Here is a 10,313-nt window from a genome sequence, read left to right as displayed (position 1 = left end):
TTCCCTTTCTAGTTAATATATAGAAGAGGAAATTACCTTTGTGACTTCTGAAGGTCTTGATGACCAGAAACAACCAGTTGTTTATTAATTACAGATTGCTTGTTTACTTCTTTAAAACAACTTTGTCCCTGAATATTCCATGTTCTTTACATCGTGATCCAGTTACTCGTTTGTTTTATGGTTAACAGTGAGTGATTTTTCCTTATTAGTATGACAGAGGTAGACTTGTGTCCCTTCCAGGTGTTGCAAGAAATGTGCTTCCCCACTCCAGAGGACTTTCTTCCTGTGACATAGTTGTCACACCTGGCTGCTGGAGATGTAATTTTATGGGGGGCTTTAGGTTCTTTTTTTCCTTTTTTTGCTTGCTTTTATTCCAATACTTCATCTCTCTGGGAATTTGCACCCTGCCTTGGAGCAGCGGGGTCGCTCTTTTCTCAGTGCTTGTATAGAGCAGAGAGGCCTGTGTCAGTGCTGTGCTTTGTTGGGTACATCATTTTCTGGAGGGGAAACGCATAGGTCTAGAGAAGTCCCCATTCGAGCCGTGGTTGGCATAGCAGGATCCTGGCACAGCTAGCTCTGATTCTCACCCTTCTCCAGAAAGGCAGGGAGAAGGGAGAGTTCGTTGTGGAATTCCCTTTGCTATTCCTGAACTCTCAGCAGCATCCATGCTATCTTTCTTCCTCTGGGCAACCATCAGGGTGCTGTAATACATCACCAAAACCAGCACAGCTTAGCTATAAACACCTTTTTAAGAGGGTGAGGCACACTAGCCACTGGCACTGTTTGCTGGTGCTGTGTACTCGGAGGAGTATCTTCTGCTGCCTTAATCACTTTCTCTTTTCTTTATAGTCTCTGTCAGCAAGCACAGAAATTCTAGCTATTTGAGCTCTTGCTGCAGATGAATATGCTCATCGGTTCACTGGAAGCAACGTGTGTCCTGTTATCCTATCTGTACCTTTAGGAAAACTCTGCACTCCACCTGGTCGTAGGCACTGGACTGCTGAAGCATAAATGCTGATGCTCCCGGGGTTTGCTCCCAGGCTAGGAAAAGCCCAGATAAAACACGGAACCATGTTTTCATGAGCAGTAACTCATAAAAGGGAGAGAGTTCTTGATCGTAAGATCCCCAAACAAGCCACTATATTAAGTTGGTTTGTAGGTCCACTTTTCCTAGGATTTTCAGTACTAATTCTGACCCATGAGAAGCATTCCAGAGGAACATTTTCCTTTGCCTAGCTGTTCTTGACCTGCTTCACAGAACTTCATGCCCTTAGTAAGTCCTCTTGGAGGTGTTTGCTGAGCCAAGTACCTGTCTGTGGAACATTCTTTGGTGTGTTGCATTGGCAATGATTTAATTCCTAGCCAGCATGACAACTCTGTTGGCCACCTGTTTGCTCTAGCAGTATCATCATCAGCCCACAGTGAAGTAGCTGGCCTATCAACTCTGCCTTGTAGGTAGAACTCAAGGTTTGCCTCACCATCATGGTCCTTCTACCTCTAGCAGCAACGGCTAGATCTGGAGATAAACATGGACCATTACATGGACTTTGAAGAACAAAACCAGGATCTAGTGGGTTTTGTAAGGGAAGCAAGCCTATTGGTTGGCAGGTGCCATTCTTTGCGTGGTCTCTAGACAGTATTAAGCACAATCACCAGCCTTCTGGTGTAACATTTGGCCCCTATTCCTATGAGATGAAGCCATGGTCATAGCTTTCGTTGCTGTTCCCACCTTTGTTTCTTTATTACTGCACTGCTTATAGGGTAAAAAAAAAAAAAAGCAGAATTTCCATTGCCACAATGTATTGGCCTCACCTGCTTCCACTTACTCCCAAAACCCTGGTCTGCACCTCTGAGTGTCATTGTCGCTCTTCTCTTTGGTTATATCCCTCGTCCTTTCCACCTTTTGGCATTCAGCTAGCTCGTTCCAGAAATGCTTGGTCTTCTGTCCTGCTGGCCACACCAATTTTGGAGGTTGTCAGTGAGAGCCAGCCAGTGTGGTTTGGCATGTTGATAGCTACTCTCACTCCAGCTCCCTTTGAAGAGAGAGCCATTGGACTTGAGAGAGCCCCAGCCATCTCTTCTGGCTCAACGGGAAAAGACCGTTGTTATTCTTCTGAAACCTAAACCAGAATGAAAATGGCAGGCAATCTAATGCTTGAGGTGTCAGGTTTCCTTTATCTGAAAAATTCACATGGTTGACTTCTGGCAACTGCACTCTGGCTTCCTACCAAGGGGATCTTTTCATAAGCCCTTGAATTTGCAAAATGCATATTTTTGGGTTGCCACAGAGATGTTTCCCTGCCAGTTTTTGTATTCTCTGTAAAGTCAGTATAGATCTGTTAGTAATTCAGGGTAACGCTTCTTGAGTTGTCAGCAGTAGCCAGGGCTTTTAGAAATACTTTGTCCATATAGATTGCTTTCTTCGGATAGGGAGCTAGGGAAGGGAAATCATGGATTAAGCTCAGAAAGGCTCAGAGCACCAGTTCACCCCTTTTCTTGGGCTTAGTATGGACTCAGTCTCTGGTGAATTAGTAAGAGCTGGTGATCACAGCAGGTGATGCAAGTCCAGTCCCCGATATTACTTGGGACAGTGCTTGAATTGGCATTGGCCAAAGCCTTACTCCTTCAGAGTGGGTTTGCTGCCTTTGAACTCCTCCTGGCTGGGTGTGGGCTTGTGCTGTGGCAGGGGTTGGAGCCAGCCTGGCTTTCCCAGGCCACAGGACACCCACAGCCTGTGTCATCCTCTTCAACAGCCTTGGCCTCCAGAAATTCCAGTTGTGGGTTCTTCCTTTTCATTTTCCCAGGACTCATTTGCTCAATAGACAAGTGTGATCTCAAGCGGAGTCACACTCTTTAGCGTGGCAGCGCTCACTGCGTGCCTATGCAAGCACAACCAACTCACCTCACCATCAGGAATGAATGTCTTCTGGGTGAGGTGGGATATCCTGTTTGAAAGCCTGGGGGCTTGCTGGAAGAAGAGATTTGGACAACAGTGTCAGAGTTCAGAGCCATCAAGAAAGCCCATCCCAATGATTTGCTTCCTCAGAGCAGAGGAGTCACACCATCCCTGAATGCAGAGTGATTCTCTAATTTTCATGTCTACCACATTACACTTTCCAGAGAGTCCTTGAGATGTTTTTTCTTGCAGTCAAACACTGATACATCTCATTCTCTTCAGACATTGATAGATAACAGAATGTGTTGGGAGCTTGCTGCTCAATATGCAAAAGCAGATGTACTTACTTCTATTGGTTGGAGCTGGCTTTCCCCAGCTTGTTCTGTGTTTGTAGCTATCTGCAGAGCAGATATTCAGAGTTTTGTTGGTATTAGACATGATGGAGTTACCAAAGCACCCAGAAATTATGCTGTGTTTAGTAGAGCTGTATTAAATCTTGAGGACCTCGAGGCTGATTTTCAGGTAATGATCATTGTGTGGTGTCCTTCAAGTCTCCCATGATATAGATGGTCATGGGGTCTTCACAACCAGAAAAAAAGAGTATTGCAAATGCTGGATTTCTTTGAGGTACCGTGTGATACCTGTGCAGTCTTCTGCCACACATTTTCATTCCTCCTCACATTTTATTTTCTTAAGTTTGTAGATTGAGGGGAAATAAGGGTTCCAAGGCAGGCTCAGGGACACAAATATTGATACGGGAAACAATAAGTCCCTGGTCCTTGCTGCTTATGGCTTTCGATTTTAGAGTACCAGCAGGTACGTGAAAGCCTGAAAGCTGTCCTTGCTGGTCAGTAACCTTATTTAAGTTGGCAGAATGTAACTGGAACAACATTCTGCAGCTTTCAGATGTTTTTATTGTATTCCTGTTTATGACCAAATGCAGTTTACAGGTGTTCAGGTGCCAATTCTTACAGGTTTTTGTGTTACAAAATGATAATCATTCCCCCTTGTTTTCTACTTAAAATGTGTGTTTCTTAAAATAAGTGTAATGCTTCAAAATGTGGCCTTCCTGTCTGAGTGGCAAAAAGGCCAGTTACATTTAGTTGAAAATCAACCTTGTTTTAGTGCTTACTGGTAAATGAGAACTTGGGCATCTTTCAGAAAATAGCTGATGCGGAAATGCAAAAAAGGGGACTTAAAATGAATTATTTAAGTCAATGTTTCCTATTAGATTATTTAAACCAGAACATAAATCAGCCTAGCATTGATTTGTTAAATCAAACAGGAATCTCTTAATTGTGGATTTACCAGAATAAATTACAATTGAAAAATATTATGATCTCTGATTGAGATTGTAATGTATAGTATTTCTCATTTCTACAAATATTTGAGTTGATGGGAACCAAACTGGGGCTGCCATTGCCAAACACCGATCCTCGTGATTTCTATTATGGTCATATAAATTTTCCTTTGCCTGCTTCTTTAGTGGTATCCCAAATTGTAACTTTTTTTAATGGTCAGCCTATCTTGGCTTGAACTTTCCTGTGCCTGAGGTCCACAATGCTGATTTAGCAGAACAAAAACTTTGAAGACATTTCCTTTTCTCTGTGCTGTTTATTATAACCTTTGCTTTGTGTGTAGACCGAGCTCTGAAGCTTAGGTCAACAAGAAACCACTGCTATGGTCAGGCTGGCTCATGGGAAGTGGCGCTCAAATGGTTCAAGTTTGTTGTTCTCCTGGGTCCAAGATAATTCCCACAGGCCGAGCTGGCAACTTCTGGGTTTTGAAATCGAAGTAGATACCTCCCAAATAATGTGTCCTTTCAATAGTCTTTTTACCCAAATCTGCAGGCTGGTGTTAGTTACTCTAGGGTGGGTAAATTGTCCTTTAAGGAGAATTGGGGTGAGTTTAGTGCTTATTCAGACTGTCCAGGTTTGAGCTTTACCAAGCCAGACATCAACAACTTCTCAGCTATAAAGAGAACATGAAATAATATTTTGCATTCTTTTTTTTTTTTTTTTTTTTTTTTTTACTTTATAAAGTTAAATAAGTGCTCCAAGAAAGTTTCTGTGTTTGTTTATTCACTTCCTTAAAACCTTGGAATCCAGACCTATAAATACAGGCTGACTTCATGGTTACAATTATGATCGCTCTCACTTCATTTGATTTACATTAGTTATAAAACCAAAAAGTATTAAGATGTGTTAAGATCTGCAAGAAAATATTATGATGATATGATGATGTTGCTTTTGTACATAAAAGAAAACAAGTATGAAAATATCAGCCTCCCTTACTTTTCTAAAACTAGAAAGCCTGTTTGCCAGTTATCACAGAAGTAAAAGGAAATACTTTGCAACCAGGCTTAAGAGATGTAGCATTTCGCAAAGTTAGCAGCTATATTGCAAACTTAATAGTAGTTGGATATTGACCTTTAGCTAAAGAGTCAGCATTTCTTACAAAGAATCGTGGCCTGATACTTATAACTCTTCTTTTTCAATTAGGGATTTTTAGTATCATTTCTGCATAGAAGATTTCTGGATTGTTGTCCTAATTCTTCGTGGAAAATGATGTAGGCTTGCTAATCCGTGTGAGTTTTCTTAAGAAATGTAAACCAGTTTCCAGATTGACCATATTATCCATGAATAACATCTGCAGCTGAGTTGAACCAGTTTAGAAAACTTTTGCCTCCTTGTAAGAAATACCCTTTATTCAAACTTGAAAAAATAGATTAGGTAAGAATTATGTTTCCAAGTCTGTGCTTATAAATCTGAAACAATGATTTGGTTATTCTCAAATGTTCAGGATGCAGAACTTTTACTGATTTAAGTTTTTGATGTTGGAATATGATGCCATGGCTTGGAGGGACTCAGAATGGAGTAAAACCTGAAAGTTAAATTTAAAACATCATTTATTTATAAGCCAGAAATGTGTCTAAATAAATTTGCATCTGTCAGATTTTTAAACTGTGACAACGCAGTTTTTATGTACATTCCTTTTTGCTGAATACAATGTCTTAATTGCATGATATAGCATTGCGGCAAGTATTTTCTATAAAGTTAAGCTGGGTCTTTTTAGGTAAACATTATTGTTGCCTTGACATACATGCAAAAATGCTTCCCACTTAAAGGAAAGTGGTTGAAAGAATTTAGATTGGGTTATTTAGATTGAACTGTTGAAAGCGAAGTTGCTTGCTTAGGCATTGATCCAGTCAAAACTCTTGCACATCTTTAACTTTCTGCAGTCTGCACAGCCTGCGAGACCTCTGCTGACATGGATAAAGTAAAAAGCATGCAATATCTTTCCCAAAATGGGTGTACGTACCCTGTTGTCACATGCACTTGAAGTAAGCATGTGTTTAAGTGTGGTTGCAAATAGAAGACCTGGGGCTCTTCAGAGATTACCTGATCATACCAAAGTGCCCAGCTGACAGTCAAAAATGAGATTTCTTTCCTTGTCTATGCCTATGCTTGGGGGGGGAAAAAAAAACCGGAACTTTTTGTTGCTTTTAATATGAGCTTCATTGGATTGGTTTGTCTCACTAGTGCAGTCGTGACGCAGTGTTGTGTTTTATCAGTGCCCACCCCCAGCAGAATGCTTAAGAGGAGGCAGATTTTCACCTACTGAATAAGAGTCTGGACTCGCATTGATGCTTCTCGGTGTTGTCTTGTGTGGTCTCCTGTGCCGGAGTGAATTTTATCCCTGGACTGCCTGGTGTAAGTTATAGCCCTCTGGAAGTTTGCATGTTCAGATGTGACTGTGCTGAATGATAGGATGTCTATTTTAGACTTCAGCCTATATTTACTATCAGGAGGGCAAGTCACTGGAAGAACTTAGCTCCTTTTTCTTTTGAAACAACTTTTAAATACTGGGTGAGTTTTGAAGTTTTCTGTGCATGGTTTTGTTTTATAAAATGTATTTTCCATAACCATGAACACTTATTATCTCAAAATGGATCTTAAAAATCTGTAGTGTTGAATCACAAAAAACGATTGCTTATTAGAAAGATTGAAGGTTCAAATTCTCCTTTAGTTAGCGATAAAGTTATTTATCAGCCAATGCATAACAAGGACTTGTTGATACTTTACTCTCTTAATTGTTTGTAAAATTGCTGTTTAAACATGACTGCTGTCTGTGTTTTTAGTGAATGTTTTCAGCAACAAAATCTTATCCTGATTATTTTACATGCATTTTTGATCTCTCGTTGGTGGGAACAGAGGTCGATAGGGACTAAAAAAAGGAAGCATCCTCTGGAAGTTTTGGGAGTTGGCAGTGGCAATCTCTCTGCAATGTTAAACGAGATGGGAGTCCTTGGAAAGCTATCAACTTCAGTCTTGTTTTCATATCAAGTAGTAGTGTGAAGTATGTTTAAACACATTGCAAACATGTTAAAGTAGGAATAGATTGATACAAAAACTGCTTCTGGGTGCGATAATTGATTTTTTTTTTAAAGTAAGTTGAGGGTGCTCGTTGTGTACCAGAGCATTAAACTTGCTTCATACTTGGCCCTGTGACAAGTCCTGTGCATATAACTTAGAGCCATATAGGGATGTTCATAGTCTTGCACCACTTGAATTAATACTACCTTTCAAATCCTGAGTATTAGTAATTTAAAGGAGATAATTTGTGAGCCTTGTGGCCTGAGCACAAACTGGAAACTGTAAGGACTACTGATGTGAATCATGTTAGTAGCTTTGATTATAAATCAGACTTGGTTTTTATGCAATGCTGTACTTAGTACCAATCAACTGGAATGGCAGATCTGTTATGAGTTTATAGGTGGGAAGCCTGACAAATTAGGTTTATATAAAGAACAACATATAGAAATTAGAGAGGTATGGAATAGCCTCCTAGAAGCTGCTGTCTGGTAAGCATTTTAGACAGACCTTTCAGCCACTGGTGACTAGAAGTGAACCTGCCTGTCAGTACAAATTCAGTGTGTCTGTCTGTCATGAAATGTCTGCTTTTTCCAACACCTCAGGGGAAAAGAAATCGTCCTCCCCCGTCTGTCTTGTCATAATGCACAGTGGAATAGTTGTAAAAGTTATCTTGGAAATGTTACTCTAGCTGCTGTCTTTTGATTTTGCTCATTCTTGGGCAACAACAAAACAGTTAAACCCAGGACCTCACTGAATCTCTGTCCCATCTGGAGTAGGAGGTTTTCAACTGCAGCATGGGGCAACTGCTGAGAGCAGAAGAGTTGCATACAGTATGATTTATAGATGGTATGAGCTGCATTAGTATGATTTATATATCTTTCAATGTTTCATGAGTGCAATAGATTCTTCCCTAATTTTCTGCGAAGAGAAGATTAAAGGACATTTACGGAGTCTCTTGTTTCCTTTATGTCACACATTGGATTGCTGGTGGGTAATGCACTCTGATTGCTTCCCTAGACTTTGAACTTTGTCACAACTTTTATTCAATCATTTGTCCCTGTCATGAGATGTTTCTGCATTCTCTTTAGCAGCAATTTGTTTGGCAAAAAAAAGAAATAACAACTGACAGCTTTGTTTTTCAAAATTTTGTATTTTTTTTTTTCACTAAAATCTTGTCTAGTCTTATAAAGTGTACTGTGAATAGTTTCTAGAAGAGTTATCTTAATAAATGTTCATATATAAACATGTCCTAAAATGATAGTTGCCAGGAGATCCTCGCTTTTCCCTGACAATTCATTTCTTCTTCTGAGTGAATCAAGGTGCTTCCTTACCTGGGTTTTATTTTCGCCTGTCCCTTAGGGAATAAATAACACTTTGTGTTGACAGAGTTATAACAAGATGTTGAGCTAGCAACAAAATAAAGTCCAAGGCGGATGTCTCAGTCATCTGCCAGCGAGACAGAGGGACGTGCTTAGCATTTCCAAAAATCAGATTTTTCTCACAGAGGTGCAAGTTCTCTAAGTCCACTTAAACTGTTAAAAGCCTCAGCTCAGACCTCCTACATATGATGCTCTAATTATGGATCATAAGAAAACTGGATTAGCTAAAAATCTTGCCTTAATGCTGAATTAGTTTCTTTCAACTTGAAATTTCACGTCTGTGCATTTCCTTTTGCTTTAACAGCCATCAGAGATGCACGCCCCAACTTCAGGTCCTTCCGTTCCCTGGTGCTAACACAGTTCCTCTGCCCTACTAATGCCCAAGGGCGAGTCTGCAGCACGGCCACTACAGGGCAAGCTGGGCTGATTCAGGAAGAGTTATCCAAACCATAAATAGGAAAATGAACTTTTCCACCTGTGGTCTGCTGCAGTAGTGTAGCGCACCCGACTACAGAGGCCTTGGCGGAGAGGCAGTATCAGTCCTGCAGGTAAATGGGAGAATTTCCTAGTGTCTTAGCAGGTCAGGTTGAATTCCATTTGGCATGCATAGAGGCATGTTGATAGAATATAAATGAGTGCAGGAGAGAAACAGGCTAGTAGCTTCTAGCTGTCACACAGAGAAGCAGAAGATGTGCCATGTCCTTCTTCTGTACAGCGTTTTTTCCAGTTTCTTTTTCATCCCAGCAACAACATGAAATACCACAGGCTCTTGCATTAGATTAGGTGATGAGGGGCATAGCTCAGCGTGTCTGAGCATGCCAGATGTATTTTGGGCTCTAGAAAGAAGCATGCTACAAGATTTAGTCTGTATTTAGTCACTGGCCTACTTTGCAGGATATTTTGCATTTCTAAAAACTTTCTCAGCAGAGCTGAGCCCTTTTTTTTATTTCTTTGTGTTTATTTAAACATTTAACATCTCTTGCATTATTTAAGGTTAATATTAGTAACACCTAGCCATTCATATGTTGCCTGCACGTTAGTTTTGAAATGTGTTTATTCCATTTCCGATTTTCCTTTTGGTTTTCATTATGTTAAAGACAAGGCTTGGCCATTGCTGTGCTGTTACTTGTACAAACTCAATGGACATCAAGTCGAGCATCCCAGGTTTTGAGGGAAAGTCCATTTGAAAGCATCATCTTGCACTAAACTATAGGAGGGGTTACTTCTTACTTAACATATCCTTTTCTCCTGAGGCTGTATATCCCATTTCACAGAGAGGGAGATTATGTAGCTGCCTCTCTGAGCTCTTTGCCAAGGGCCCTGCCAACAAACTTTGGGAGGCTCTTTGGCCTTCATGAGTTTTAGGAGCTTGAAGTCTTAATTTCTTTGGGACCATCTGGAGTTCTCCCTGACCAGGGAGGCTAATAAAGGCAACCTTGTGACTTAGTGGTTTATTTTGGAAGCTGCAGGAACTTGCTGTGGCTGGAGGAGACAGGTTTGGCAAATGTCCCATGAACTCCATTGCGGTTGGGGAATGTCACAATCCTCCTGCTATTCCTCATCCCAGAAACTGGGTCACCACAGTAAATTGGTAGGTTGTTTGATAAGTGGATAAAATACATACCTCTCTTGGGAATAAGGATTTGCTTTCATCTTGTGGGT

At 40.6% G+C, this 10,313-nt stretch overlaps 1 protein-coding gene across 6 annotated transcripts in view; it reads left to right on the top strand.

Moving 5' to 3' along the window:
- Positions 1–10,313, top strand: part of SLC20A2 (solute carrier family 20 member 2) — a 60,569-nt gene that overhangs the window by 12,016 nt on the left and 38,240 nt on the right. For 3 of the 6 annotated variants that reach the window (XR_008449904.1, XM_054066511.1, XM_054066506.1), the window contains exon 1: positions 6,471–6,609. The exons of 2 other annotated variants lie outside the window; for them this stretch is intronic. The gene's annotated coding sequence lies outside the window, so the exon portion shown is untranslated. One more of the 6 variants, XM_054066509.1, reaches the window with a different exon arrangement.

This window comes from Cuculus canorus, chromosome 4 (genome assembly GCF_017976375.1).
Source record: "Cuculus canorus isolate bCucCan1 chromosome 4, bCucCan1.pri, whole genome shotgun sequence".
Taxonomy (NCBI): Eukaryota; Metazoa; Chordata; class Aves; order Cuculiformes; family Cuculidae; genus Cuculus; species Cuculus canorus.
Note: the sequence above shows the minus strand (reverse complement) of the source record. Positions and strands in the feature narration are given on the sequence as shown.